Source organism: Macrobrachium rosenbergii, chromosome 13 (genome assembly GCF_040412425.1).
Source record: "Macrobrachium rosenbergii isolate ZJJX-2024 chromosome 13, ASM4041242v1, whole genome shotgun sequence".
Taxonomy (NCBI): domain Eukaryota; kingdom Metazoa; phylum Arthropoda; class Malacostraca; order Decapoda; family Palaemonidae; genus Macrobrachium; species Macrobrachium rosenbergii.
This window is the reverse complement of record NC_089753.1, coordinates 23589856-23604278: the sequence shown is the minus strand read 5'-3', so window position 1 is coordinate 23604278 and position 14423 is coordinate 23589856. Positions and strand designations below refer to the sequence as shown.

Sequence of the window (14423 nt, the reverse complement as noted above, 5' to 3'; positions counted from 1 at the left end):
GGGCAGTTTTACAGTTTTGCCTGGACAAAAGTCGACAGACAACAGATCCCCTTTTAAATTTACCCTGAACACAGTAATACCTGGTTATTTCCTGACACAGATTTTAATACCTTGTTAATTTTAGGACTTGTTAATACAGTAAAACCTGAGAGATTTTCCCTTTTAGAGAGAGATATTTGGTTAAATGTGACAGACAGTACAGTAACATCTGATTAAAGATTAATGTCAGAACAGTTTACTGTGATAAAGGGACAGTTTTAGGTGTTTAAAACCTGTCACCACAGTACTCTTAAATTTTCCCTTTTTATTTTTTAATTTCAAAAGGGACTCATGCTGTTTTACCTAAATTTTTTATGTTTGTTAATGAAGTTTGAACCATGTTTGCATGAAAAAAGTATTTTTTACACCTGTTAATTTTTACCTCCCCTTCCCTTCTCCTCCTTTTCCTTCCCTGTCCACCTGCACCTCTTATATTCCTCCTCCCTGTTATTTTCCCTAAAATTAATCATTTACTACTGGCCTATTTGTCCACATTGTTTTGGTTTTTATCCTTGTTAACTTATAATCCTGATTTTTATCCTTAATTTTTTTAACCTTGTTAATTATTATATGGATTTTTATTTTTATATTCAACGATAGGTATGTGGCTATATTACTATGTTTAAAAAAAAATGGACTTAACCTGGCAAGTTTTTGTTGATAACTTCTGAATGAAAATGATTAATTGTCTGCTCTCTCTCGATCTCTCTCAATAGAGAAAACAGGAAAGTCTCTGAAACGAGTATGATAAAACCATGGCTATTTACCCCCAGTGATGTACATTGATGTCTTAAATTTATCAGTATTCTGTGTGTCTTGTTAGTGAGTATATTTATACTGAAATTAGTATGACAAATTCGTAAAGTTACTAAGTAGATATTTAAGTCAATGCCCAGTTTCATGGTAGATTCAAACCCGCCTGAAAAGATAATGTGATGTCTTACGATAGTGCTTTTTATAAATAGTAAGTCAATGTATACCAAGTTTGATTGAAATTGGTAATGCAGGTACTGGAGTTCGAATGCACACATACATAATTACGCATACATAAATCCATTTGTCTTTATATTTGGGAGCAGGGAGTCCATATATCAGTTATAGATATATGTATATCCAAGTTTATATGGGGTTCTTTGATATATCATATATAACATCCTATATATTGACTACTGTGTGTATTTGTGAAGAAGGAAATTTAGAGAATATTGTATGTCCTAAGATGGTATATATAACCACTAGATGACGATGATGGAGAATGTTATATATATGAGATGATGCTGAAGAAGCATATATGTGTTTCTAGGATGGGAAATCAACTGCCTGTGTTAGAAAAGGAAGAGAAGTGCAAAGATTGTCGCGAGATGGGCGTCCAGATAGCTGAAACCTCTGAGTCCTGGCAAACCTTCCTGTCCAGCACGGAAGTGAAATAGTACAAGTTCCATCATCAAAAGACTGAAATAAAAAAATTCCCTTCAAAATTATATATCAAATCTGTTTGTCTCTGATCGTGAATATCTGTTCAGAGTCAAAGGCAAAGCTATAGAGGCATCAACCTCCCATTAGCTAATGGATCAATGAATGGGACTTCGCACAGGTGTAATCCTTCCTAAAATGAATTGAAGACCACCGGGGACAATGGGACCTTTTGGAATGGGGATCCTCAGCAATAATCCAGTGTCAGAACCAGCTTAAATTGATGTGTCGTCGTTGACCATCATCAGCAACAATATGCAGGGGCAGTCAACATTGTTGGTGTCACCTAAATCATTCCTTAATGACTGGATGTTTCCTATCCAAAGAATAACTTCCATCTGATCCACAGTTCACTATGTAGGGGTTTATTAACTTGGAAATTTGGAAAATGAGGGAAGAGGAGAGAGAGAGAAGGAGATGGTTGAGGCTAGAGAGAAGAGAGGAGAGAGAGAGAAAAGAAGAAGAAGGAATGGCCAACACTTTTAAAGAAAAAGTGGTCCCAGGCATATGCAGAGGCAGAGGACAGGAGTTTAATAGGTGTGTTTGAATATGGGGGCAGTTGGCTAGATGATCTCTGCCAGATGCAGTGAATCCTCTATCAGCTCCCTCTCGATAATCTCCCTTCTGACGCCATCATCAGCAACAAAGAAAACTGTCCTTGTACATTAAAGGTTAGCATCAGCAGATTTTATAAACGAGAGCTCACAAATAACACTTGAAAGGAAACTATACTGTAAGAGCCATCATCCAAAGAGAATTTGTAAGTTCAGCCTCTTGTCATGGCAAAGGGGTTGGTCACAGCAGCTTAACGGTACAACAAGATGACAAACCTCCCAGTTATCTGCAAATTGGCTGTAACTGAGGGTGAGGAGCTCAGAGGGAGAAGTTTGAATGTAAATTCTCAAAGATGTGCCATGTCCAGAGGAAAGAAGCTTGCAATGAGGAAAACGTCGTGTACTTTCTGGAGTCGAGAGAAGATTGAGGAAGTTTTAACTGACAGTGGAAGGTCATTGCCTTCTACAACAATCCAGCCAGTAAACGACCTGCAGTGTAAGGTAGGTTCTTGCTATTCCATCATCGTCTGTAAGAGTAAGATCCTCGGACATTTCCAAGAATCATTTGCTCTGATCTTGTTTGTCCTTCAGCAAACTGGAAACCGTAAGAAGCCAGCATTTGGGGTTATTTGGAGGATCAACAAAGGTGGACGAGCCCTTGCAGCACTTCATGGGCCAGCCCCTGAAGACTAGGATGTGGTTGTGGGAGGTGAGACCCTGATGGGACAAACCAGCCTCACCAGCTGTGTATTGGAGATTCACAGAATTGCCATCAGGATCAACATAGCCAAACCTTCCTTTTGTTGGCATCAGCCCTAGTAGACTTGGCACTCTCAAAGGCTCCCTTTCCAGTGTCATAACCATACTTGCGAGTTCCATCTCTAAGAAGGACAAAATACTGAGAACGCCTTCCCGTTCCCAGCTTTGAGGCTGTTGTAAGCTGCCATCTGGTGCAGGAGAACTTTCTGCTCACTGTTTGAGCAGCCAACAAAAGCCTGGACTTAAATAAGATGAAGCAATAGAGTTTATATGGCTAAAATGGACCTTTAAACTGTAAAGTGATGAGCTGTCTGTCAGCAGAAAACTCTCTTATCGTCTATTAGAATGTATACACTTACTATGAAGTTGTTTAATCAAAGATGTTAAAATTATTTTCAGTATATATTTTGTGTATAAAGTTAGCAGTTGCGTCTCTTTATGTTTTGAATTTTCCCAATTAAAACCTAACAGTTACTATGAAGGTGTAATCAAAGATTTATTTAAATTATTTTTTCCTGTCCAGTGTTCTCCTTGTTTACAAAGTTGGAGATAACCTAACATATTCTATGTTTTAGTTTTAATTAAAACCTGACCGGGCTGTGGCTTTTGAGTATGACTTTCAAGGTGAAAACATTGTTTACATTTAACCATTTAAACTTATCCATACTTTAAGAGAAACTGTAAAGCACAAAATGTTTTGATTGAGACCCAGTGAATCTGGTCATAAGACATACTTAAAAATACTGATGGGTAGCATGATAGTGTAACCAGAGTCTTTTCAATAATCCTGTCTGGGCATCTGAAGAGTCCCATAACACAATGAGGCAATATTGCCCCTGTTATTAAAAATTTGTTTGGCAGTCGGGGAGAGAGAAACAAATCACTTGTTGCATATATATAAAAATAAATGATGGAAGAGATCGTAATTTGTCCATTCCTGTTATCAAAGAACCGTAAGTCTTCCCTAGAATCTGGAAGTGTCTGGAAGGCTTCATTTTTGGTCTATTAATGCCAAATGAGTGTCTGGTTAAAATGTGACTGAAAGTTCTTTTAGATAAACAGAGAGAGAGAGAGAGAGAGAAAGAGAGAACTGAGGAAAGACTGGATGATCCTGAGCAAGTGATTTCACATCCTTTAATCCAAGAGGCCATTACTGATTTCTGGCCAGGATTTATTGAGCTTATCCTTGTGCCTGGAATTTAGGACCATGAGTTTGTCTGAGTTCATAAACTTTACACCAGATGCTTTTATAGCCAGAGGAATCCCTGGAAGGGCACATGAGGGCCAGCAAAAGTACCTGGGAAGGAAGGTGGCTTATGCACCTGCCTTTCATACGATGCCCAGATCCCCTCCTGAATTGCCTATAAAGTAGATCACATAGAATAGGCCTTGTATTCCTTCGTTGGAATGAGGGCATAAGAGACAGAGAGAGAGAGAGAGAGCTGGAACTCCTGAGAAGACATCCCCAGAGTCAACCTCCTCTCATTTATACATCTAAAACTGCAGATGTTTGTGTCTTAGCCAAGATAATCCAGGAGTTTACTTGTTTTGAGATCAGATGGGGGAAACGGGAGACTTTCCTTAATGCAAATTATGTTCCTCAGTGAAGAGCTGCCTTTGCACTCACATAGGCCTTTTATTTACGGTATAAGTATGGTGTGTGGTATGTCCAGTTAGAGTGGAGTAGTGTAACAAAAGCACAGGTACATACTGGTGACAATTTTGGGAGCTGAAAGGTTGGATTTCTGATTGAGATGGAAATCAGAATGCATCAGCCAGACCTTCATGGGAAGATCTAATTCAGGAAGAAATATGGAGCCTGGTGTTTTCAGAACAGCTGGGAGGTGATCCTGTGCCAGCATTGTGTAACAAGGTGTTGTTGTTCAGCTGATTGATGGAATGTTTTAAATGAGAGACTCAGTGCGATTATTTCCCTAAAGGTTCTTTATGATAAACTCCTTTGTTTTCGTACTGCTCAAGTACGTGTTTAGCCATGGCACTTGTATTGATTTAGGATGCTATTCAGTGTTTCTTTGATGTAATACGACAAATTTTGAGATAAGGTATTGAGTCTTGGAAGTGTTGACCAGATGTTTGCAGATGATAATTCATCCAGGTCTTTAAGTCCTGCCAAAACTATGAAAGCTTTTAAGGCGGTATTTAACAGGATAAAGTTGAGTTCAAATGTGAATAAAAGAAAGGGTTCAGTCTTAATCCCGAAGATGGACATTCCTGTCTACACAAGAATAGAGGCAGTTCAACTTGTGCTGGTTGGGGAATATTCAGTTGACAAAACTAAACATACTCATGACAATAAGTTAGATACTAAGGAAGTCAGTTTTGATTTTCTTCAAGTAACCCTCGGATAGTTAATGAAGGGAAATCTCACCAGGTGTTGATCAATCACTCTCTCTTAAAAAATCAGTCTGTTTTAAAATTGCATCGTTGACGAAATTTGCTGGTCTCTGTGTTTATATTGATCCATGCTAAAACATTTTGCTGAACGGGAATAAGTTTCAGTTATTTGTTTTAATGAAGCAGCAAGGTGTATATGTGGCCGGCAGGATTCTCTCTCTCTCTTTCTCTTGATTTTCTCTCTCTCTAGAAATCTCTCCTCTCTGTTATTTGCTAAGATCAAATAGATTATTAATGTGTCATTGTGTCTGCTATAGAAATGAAATTGCAAAGCATGGTGCCAATATATGTCTGCCATGACTCGAAGATGGTTATTTTCGTTAATGGTTTTATCATTATCAGCCAGCTGGTAACTGTAGATCTAATAATTAAAGAGCCGTGTATGATAAATGACACAGCATTTATGTGTCAGAAATGAATAATCAAAATGCTTATTTGTCAGTTCTAGGAAGTACATCTCTATGTAATTTGACTTTTCCCCTCAAAGAAATTTTACAACAAGTTTTTGAATAAGATCAGCAGTTATTTTTGAAAGGGCTGGCTTTTCTATTTATTTTGGACACAAAATTTTCACCTCTTCTGTTCTTTTATACACTGTTCAAGAAGACAATAATGATAAATATTCTTGAAAATCTGGCTGTAAGTCATCTGACTTGTTTCAGTGATGTGTATATTGTATTCGAATTTATATGCTGGATTCACTGTGGTGTTTGCCCTATCCCAGAAAGAACAGTATTCTGAAAAAAAGCATTTCCTGCCAGAATGAGTTCTGTTTAGGAGAAACTTTTCCAGTCAGCACGTAGAAAATGAAAATTGTTTGATTTTTGTGAACGTAAAGTTTGTTGTTATTTTATTGTGACTGGAAGATCCTGCTGTTTATATCCAAAATGATTGTCGTCTAGACTGAATATTGACCAACCTATATTAGACTGTTTCGTCTGCTGTCAGGTGTTGTGCCATATCGAGTGTCCTGTCAAAATGCTCGCCCCTGGTATGGTAAAAGGTCTGATCGTCTGGAATTGTTCCGCTTGGTCACTGTGTCCTTTGTTGTTCGTCGATAACGAAAACCGACAAATGAATTAGGAATTTAGTAGGCATTCAGCAGCTGAGTTGTATAAAATTGAGAAGAATGGCTTGCATTATTTTTCCTGTTAACATGGAAAGGCGTGTTTGCATCATTCGTGCACTGGTCAAGATTTCCCATTTTATGCCACCAGTGACGACAGCAGATTTTTTCATTCTGATAATAAATGATTAACGGCATAAGACACCAACCCTAAATCATCTCAACCCAACAAAATACTAATTATATTGGGACTAATAATTACAAATCCATAGAGAGAACAAACTTAAACTAAATATATATAACGCCCGATATTATGATCCCCAGACATATAACCGCCTATAGAATAAAACTATACTCTTTAAAACAAACAAAAGATATAAACATCATTGATATTCAATCAACAATTAAAATCAACGCTAGCCCTATTAAGCCGAACTTTTTCAGTCCAAAAAGTAACAGAACCAGAAAAAGGAAGTTCAAAGAAGACTAAACTAACGACAGACACGATCAACAAAAACACTATGCTGTTAAATTCATTTTATTATTCCACAACACTGCTGAAAATAAAAATTATATCTTTGGATCCACAAACCAGACTGTACAGTAGACTTAATTTTCCGCTGGTTGAAGTTAGCTGAAATGTTGTTGACTGATTAAAACTGTAGCATTATTAATTTATACGACCAAATTGGATGAACATGTGGGTAATTTTATCAGATGGTTATCAGACCTTTAATGACACAGGAGGAATTTGCATCCCATATAAAATATAATTGTAATAAAAAAATAATTGTAATCAAAATATGCATTTGAACAAGGCAGTGTCACATATACAGTATATGATATTGAATGAACTTATATCAGCTGTTCTCATATGCAGCTGTTTAATGTTTATTGAGACTGAATGAACCAAGAGGTAATCATGATTAAAAATTATTAATGTGTATTTTTTCTCTTTTTTCCAGGTTACTTTCTTACCCTTGATTTTAAGAGGAAGATTAAGAAATGTGTGATTATAGGAAATTTTACTGCCTGTTAGAGCACAAAGAATTGGAACAGTTTTACTGTCGATTTCCGTTAGCGCGTATATATATATATATATATATATAGTGAGATATATATATATATATATATGATTCATATGATTCAGTTAAAAAATAGAAATGTTAGATTTGTCAACATAATCTACTGAATTATTGACCTTTTTTTTTTTTATTTTATTGAGTTCATGTAGGGTTATGTTGCTAGTTCCATAAAAATGTTTCTTGCAAATCACAGCTGGGTTGGCTTTCAGAATGAGATCTACGACCTGAACTGTAGCATCATTGCTGATTTCGCTAGTAAATGAAAGTTTTATAGCATGTGATCAATTTTGAACGTGCAGCAAAGATGCTGTGAGTATCTTCAGCACTTCATTAGCAGCTGGCAGTTGTGGCACTATTTGTTGTTAATGTCACTAACCTCAGTCATATCAGGACTAATAAAAATAATTACTGATGTTTTAAAAAATTTAAGATAGGAAAAATTGTTTTGATTTTGATATGGTACATAAAAATATGCGTAAAAAAATTACTACTATACTATTACTAGTAGTTGCACGCATTACAGAAAACTCTGAGTGACGATTAGACCTTGCTCTCCTGGGAGTTTCAGGAGAAGGAGTGTGATGGTTTAGATTAAGTTTTATTACTTGGTACTAAAAGTAATGGGTATTTTAGACTTAAAATAGGAACAGTTGAGGGAGGCTCTTTAAAAAGATTGACTTGTGGAAACTAATAAGAGAAAGAGAAGAATTATACTGTCAAATTAATTTCTATATTGTCTGTGTTGGAGCAATAAAGGTTCCTTTAAAAGTATGTGAAAAGGTTTTTTGTGATTGGTAGAGTTTTCAGTTTGTAGCACTAAAATGACTTGTAGATCATCGATTTGTGAGCAGTAAGAGCTTGTAACCTAAAAAAAAGGATATGTGTGAGCATAACTATTTAAAAAATATGAATAATGGTGATGGTTATTGATTGTGACCCTTTGTATGTTGACTTTTAGTTTTCACTGTTGACTTGCTCTTGTCTGGCTGCCCTGAACACAATGGTTTTTTGTGATGTCTGTTGTGTGATGCATGTGTGCCTTTTTTACCTGGAGGTGATCTTTCCATCATGTGCTGGGTGTGTCCTAATGGTCGTTAATCTTTGACCACAAGTAGTTTTGGAAAAATGTGTCATTTACTGTGCATGTTGTGATATTACCATGTCTGTGGCTGTGATTTAGATTTCAAAGAAATTAATTGCCTAAGTGAGTAGTTATTTATTGTGATGTGTTTGAAATATAACTGGTTTTGAATAGGTATGCATAATAAAATGCTTATGAATCTGCATATTTTTATTGTTATTTTGATTTGCAATAACTATAGTTCAATGGTCATCTAAGGTGTAGTAATAAGAAAGAAAATATGATACAATAGATTGTGACCAAATGGATGGCAATTTGAAGTTGACTAGAAAGAGGCCAGATCTGTGTTACATGTTAAGATATATAGAATTTCTTTGAAGGAAAACTGCAACCAAATTGCCATTTGAGAGGAGATGTTTACCATTCTTAATTGAAAAGAACATAGCCAAACTTATTTAGGGTCTTTGATGCATCATACTGAGGAGTCTGAAATTATCAGAACTAGATGGATGTGAAGAGGGAGCAGGATATCCTGAGCAGAAGATGATGCGATGATGAGAGGTTGATGTTGCTGTGGGAAGACACTGATGAAGAGAAAATACTGACTGGGACGTTGATGAGGAAGAGGTTGCACTGTGAGATGAAGTAGATGGAGCAGGTCCTTTTGAGGAGGAAACTTCATTTGTTTCAAAACCAATGCCTTCTCCAGCACGGAAGTGAATAGTGCGTCGAGTTCCATCATCATCTACTACAGTGTAAGTTCCCCTAACATTTCCATCAGCATCTGCAGTCTCTGATCGTGAATACTGTTCAGAGTCAAAGCAAAGCAGTTATAGGAGGCATCAGCATTGGAATTAGCTAATGGGTCAATGAATGGGACTTCTCGCACAGGTGTAATCCTTCCTGTAGGTTGACCTGATGGTGCTCCTGGGACAATGGGACCCTTTGGAATGTGGGATCCTTCAGCAATGAATCCAGTGTCAGAACCAGCTTGATATTGGATCTTTCCATCGTTGACCATCATCAGCAACAAATGCAAAGTCTCCATCAACATTGTTATTGGTGTCACCAGCCTCCTTCCTTGAATGGCTGGATGTTTCATATCCAAAGAATAACTTCCATCTGATCTCAACTGGCTGCGAGTATTAGCTTCTGGAAACGTGGAGTTGAGGAAGAGGAGGTTTGAGAAGAGCAGGAGATGGAAGCTGGCTAGAGGATGATGGTGCTGGCAGAGCCTGAAGAAGCAGATGGGGGGCCTGGTAAGTTGATGACACCTGAGGTTCCATGGAGAGGCAGTGTTTGACGAGTAATAGGTGTGTTTGAAGATGGGGCAGATGGTAGATGATCTCCAGATGCAGTGAATCCTGTATTAGGTCCAGCTCGATAAGTAACCCTTCTTCTGGACGCCATCATCAGCAACAAAAGAAAACTGTCCCTGTACATTAAGGTTAGCATCAGCAGATTCTGAACGGGGAATGGTCACCAGCATTGAAAGAGAAAGAGTAAGAGCCATCATTACTAGATGAGGCTTTGTGAAGGGGAAGATGTTCCAGTTGGAACCTCTTTGCAGCAGCGGAGAAGAAGATGGTGAAGGGTTCCAGCAGGTGATGTGTAAGTTGTGACTGAGGGTGAGGAAGACAATGATGATCCTGAGAATGTAGTTCTGCTACTAGAGGAAATTCTGCTTGCTGAGGAGGAACGTCGTGTAGCTGCTGGAGTAGAGCCAGAAGATTGAGGAGTCTTAGGTGAGAGTGGAAGGTCATTGCCTTCTACAACAAAGCCAGTACCACGACCTGCAGTGTAAGAGTAGGTTCTTGTGATTCCATCATCGTCTGTGTAAGAGTAAGATCCTCGGACATTTCCAGCGGCATCACTTTGCTCTGATCTTGTTTGTCCTTCTTCAGCAAACTGGAAACCATAAGAAGCATCAGCATTTGGGTTAGCGAGAGGATCAAATAAAAGGTGGACGAGCCCTTGCAGCAGCATGGGCTGCATGGAAGTCAGGATGTGGTTGTGGGAGGTGAGATCCAGTTGGGACAAAAACCAGCCTCACCAGCTGTGTATTGAGATTGACAGAATGGCCATCAGGGTCAACATAGCCAAACCTTCCATTTTGCTGTCCAACCTTAGTAGACTTGGCACTCTCAAAGGCTCCTTCCAGTGTCATAACCATACTTGTAAGTTCCATCTCTATGAAGGACAAAATTGAGAACGCCTTCCTGTTCCAACCTGAGGTATGTTATAAGCTGCATCTGGTTCAGGCAGAACTGGAGCGTGCTAACTGCCAGAGCAGCCAACACTGCCTGTAAATGAGATCGGCCAGAGTTTATTTTTAGAATATAACATAAAAAATTTTTATTAATGGTGTCTGTCACTAGTGAAAATTGATGGTCCTTTTATGTTTGTAAATCATACAGTTACTATGAAGTTGCTTAATCAAAGATGTTATTTAAATTATTTTTTTATATGATATTTTTGTGTACAAATATTATGAGTAACGTATCTAAGATTTACGTATATTTATATTTCCCAAAGATTTACGGGGATTTATATATTTCCAAAGATTTACGGATTTTTTTATATTTCTATAAAGATTTGTGTGTGTTATATTTCCCAAAGATTTACGGTTTGTGTATATTTGCAAAGTTTTTGATTTCTTATATCATTGGAATTAAAAATTTTGCAGTTTTGGTGGAAAATAATGTACTATTTGGAAGAGTAACCAAGACAGTCCTTTAACCAATTAAATGTAGTGAATATTCCGTGTATATTAATAAACATAATCAAGAATTTACATACATGTTTATACACATTACATATACCCTGTATAAAATGTTGCAGTATATATACTCGTATGTGTGTTGTCTTGACTGTGTAACTCTGAGTCTTTTACATGGCATCAACTGCCTATCTATTGGAGTTATTTTGGTCACACAATTTCTTACGTTGCTGCAATGTTTGATTGAAAATAATTTAGTGGCATTTTTTCTTTAAACGGAAAACCGTAATCCACAGTTAATGTTGAATATATATATATTATACATAATAAATATACATAGATTTATTTTGTAAATATGTGCACGTATACGTACCTGTAAATTTTGTTTCTCCATTTCCTACATTATCAAAGAACCTTAAGCCTTTTCAAAGGGCATCTGCAAACACTCTAGTAGAGGCTTCCTCATTGCTTTTTACTCTCTGGCCAAAGTGATATTATTTGTGTGGTGTCATTGATATAAGTTCTTTTGAGGATAAACTGGACGGTCGATAAAGCGCATAACATGAAGAACTTAGAGAGAGAGAGAAAGAGTGAGAAAAAGAACTTATCCTCACATCGTTGGAGTGCTATTACCAATCTAACCAAGAGGCCATTGAGGATGGCTGGGAGGGCGGAATTTCCTTCAAGCGATGCTGATGGCCTCAAGTGAGTGAGCTGCCGTTGGAAGCCTTCGATGCTTATAGCCAGAGGAGTCCCTGGAAGCATGAGGGCAGGAGCTCGTACCTGGGAAGGGAGGTGGCTTGGACCTGCCCCAGGCCCGATGCCCAGATCCCTCGCACCCTGGAATGGCCAGTAACAGATCACGCAGATCTTCCATGATGATACCTTCCTTCTTTGAAATATTTGAGATGGATGAGGCTGTCATGGAATGAGAGAGAGAGAGAGAGAGAGAGAGAGAGAGAGAGAGAGAGAGAGAGAGAGAGAGAGAGAGAGAGAGAGAGAACCTGTCGCCAGTTTTCTGTCTGATTTTGTTGTCCATAAATTCATTGGTGTTTGTGTCTCAGCCCAGATATTAATATAAATAGTTTACTTGGTTCTGAATTTTAGTGGGGAAAAGGAGAACTTTTTATGCCTCCAATTATGTTCTTTTCTCAGTGAAGAGATTTGCAGGATTGTTCACTGACAAATGTATGTTTAGACTGAAGTATGTGACCGTGGCAATTAGAAGTTTTGTTTCAAAATCTAGTTTCATCTTGATGACTATTTGTATGGCTGGGAAAGAGTAACATTTCTTTGAGATGTTAAGGCAAAGAGATGGCAGGGAAGAGTGTCTGTTAAAGAAGAGAAATGGATCGTCAAGGGACAGTTGGAGCTGAATGTAATCCATTTGATTGCTAGATGAATGTTTACGGAAGACAGAGAAAAGGAGGTAAAGTATGCATGGAATAAAAGGTTTGTTCTGATAGAGGTTCTTCTTCTTTGAAACAAGTATGTGTTCCTCCATGGCTATTTGATATTGATGGAGTTTGCTAAAAGTGTAGGTAAAGGATATTTGATGCAATATGAAAGTTTTGAGATAATCAGAGTAGCGATGGAGGAAGACTGGCATTTGTTTGGAATGAGCAGTACTGCAATTACAGAAGTTAAGAGCAGCTGCCAAAAAGTATGAAAGGTTTTTACGGTATTAAGAGGATCACCAAAAATAAAAGAAAGGTTATGGGATAAATGGAAACCAGGAGATGGAGTTAATTGATATACATTGAAGAACAGAAGGGAGTTCGATTGTTTCAGGTATTTGGGAGCTCCAGACAATAAGTGACTCAAAGAATAGTCATTAAGTGGAGATACTAAGGATGCTTTGTTTGAACTTCTGGTAATTGACTAGCGCTTGTCCTTTGTGGAAGGAAATTTAGATGTTGAATTTCTTCAAGACTGCATTCATGTTTATTTTTATTTTGGGTCACAGATTTTTGCTTTGCTGGACGAAGACAAACCCACAAGTCCTTGTGGGAAACAATTTTGATAAACTGTGTTTTCTGATACCCATGGAAGGAACGCTTTGAGCTGCATAACATGACCTCAGCAATGATACCGTTCTGTGGACGTATATGGCAGGATTAGTGCTCACAACAACTAAAACTTGCTGAGTTTCTACTTGCGATTTTCTTTTTTTTAGCATTTGCACCTATTTTGTTTGCTATAAGATCAAAATTATGATTATTAGTGCATATGGTAAGAAATTGAATTTTAGATTTGCTGATTAAATTCCAGGCAGAACATGCGTTTCGCAAACATATGTTTGCCATGAATGAAAAAATTAACATTGTTAATGGAAGTTCAAATTCAGTCAGTTGCATAACAGTAGATGTATTAATTAAGGATTCCAGACATAATGTTGAAAAATGACCACACTGCATTTATGTGTCAGAAATGAATAACTTAAAAGGGGTCTGTTCTTTGTCAGCTTAAAGCAGTTTCCTCCTCTCCAATGTAATTTGACTTTTCCCCTCAAAGAAATTTTTGAAGCAATTTAGTTTGTGGAATAAGATCCTGTTTGGATATCACGGAAAGGGCCTCATTTTCCTTCATTGCTTTACAGCTTGCACTTCAGTTCTGTTGAGAATGGGCGTTCGTACAATGCAAGAAGACAAAATGATAAATATTCTGAAAATGCCTCTTAACTTTATCTGACTTTGTTTTTCAGTGATTCTATTGCATCTCGAATTTCTGTGCTTGCTCACTGTGGCTGTCCTTCTCCAGAAAGAACAAGAATTTGAAATAAACATTTTTCCCATAATGAGGTTCAACAAAGGTAGGAGAAACCCTTGCAGTCAGTGACGGCTGAATAATGAAAATTGTTCATTTGTGGGAAGATAAAGTTTGTTGTGATTTTATTGTACTCAAGATCCTTGTTGTTTCTTGGTTTCACAATGATTGTCGTCTTGACTGAATGTTGCCAAACCTTTAGAATGTTTCGTTTGCTGTCAGGTGTTGTACCTCTCAAATGCTCTTGTCAACATTTGCCCGGCCCTGGTATGGTAAAAGGTCTGGATCGTCTGGAATTGTTCCCCTTTGGTATGTTATAAACTTCATCGATAACGAAAACCGACGAAATAACTGGAATTTAGTAGGTATTTAGCAGCTGACTGCATAAAATTGATAAAGAATGGATTGCATCTTTTTAAACTGTTAACATGGAGAGGCTGTTTGGCAGTAAATGAAAATGGCAAGA

At 37.5% G+C, this 14423-nt stretch overlaps 1 long non-coding RNA gene and 1 pseudogene across 2 annotated transcripts in view; one reads left to right on the top strand and one right to left on the bottom strand.

Annotated features, from left to right (window-relative positions):
- The window catches only part of LOC136845025 (uncharacterized), a 356972-nt gene that overhangs the window by 71565 nt on the left and 270984 nt on the right, over window positions 1–14423 (top strand). The gene's annotated exons all lie outside the window — the stretch shown is intronic.
- Window positions 1–14423, bottom strand: part of LOC136844559 (serine-rich adhesin for platelets-like) — a 67048-nt pseudogene that overhangs the window by 39979 nt on the left and 12646 nt on the right.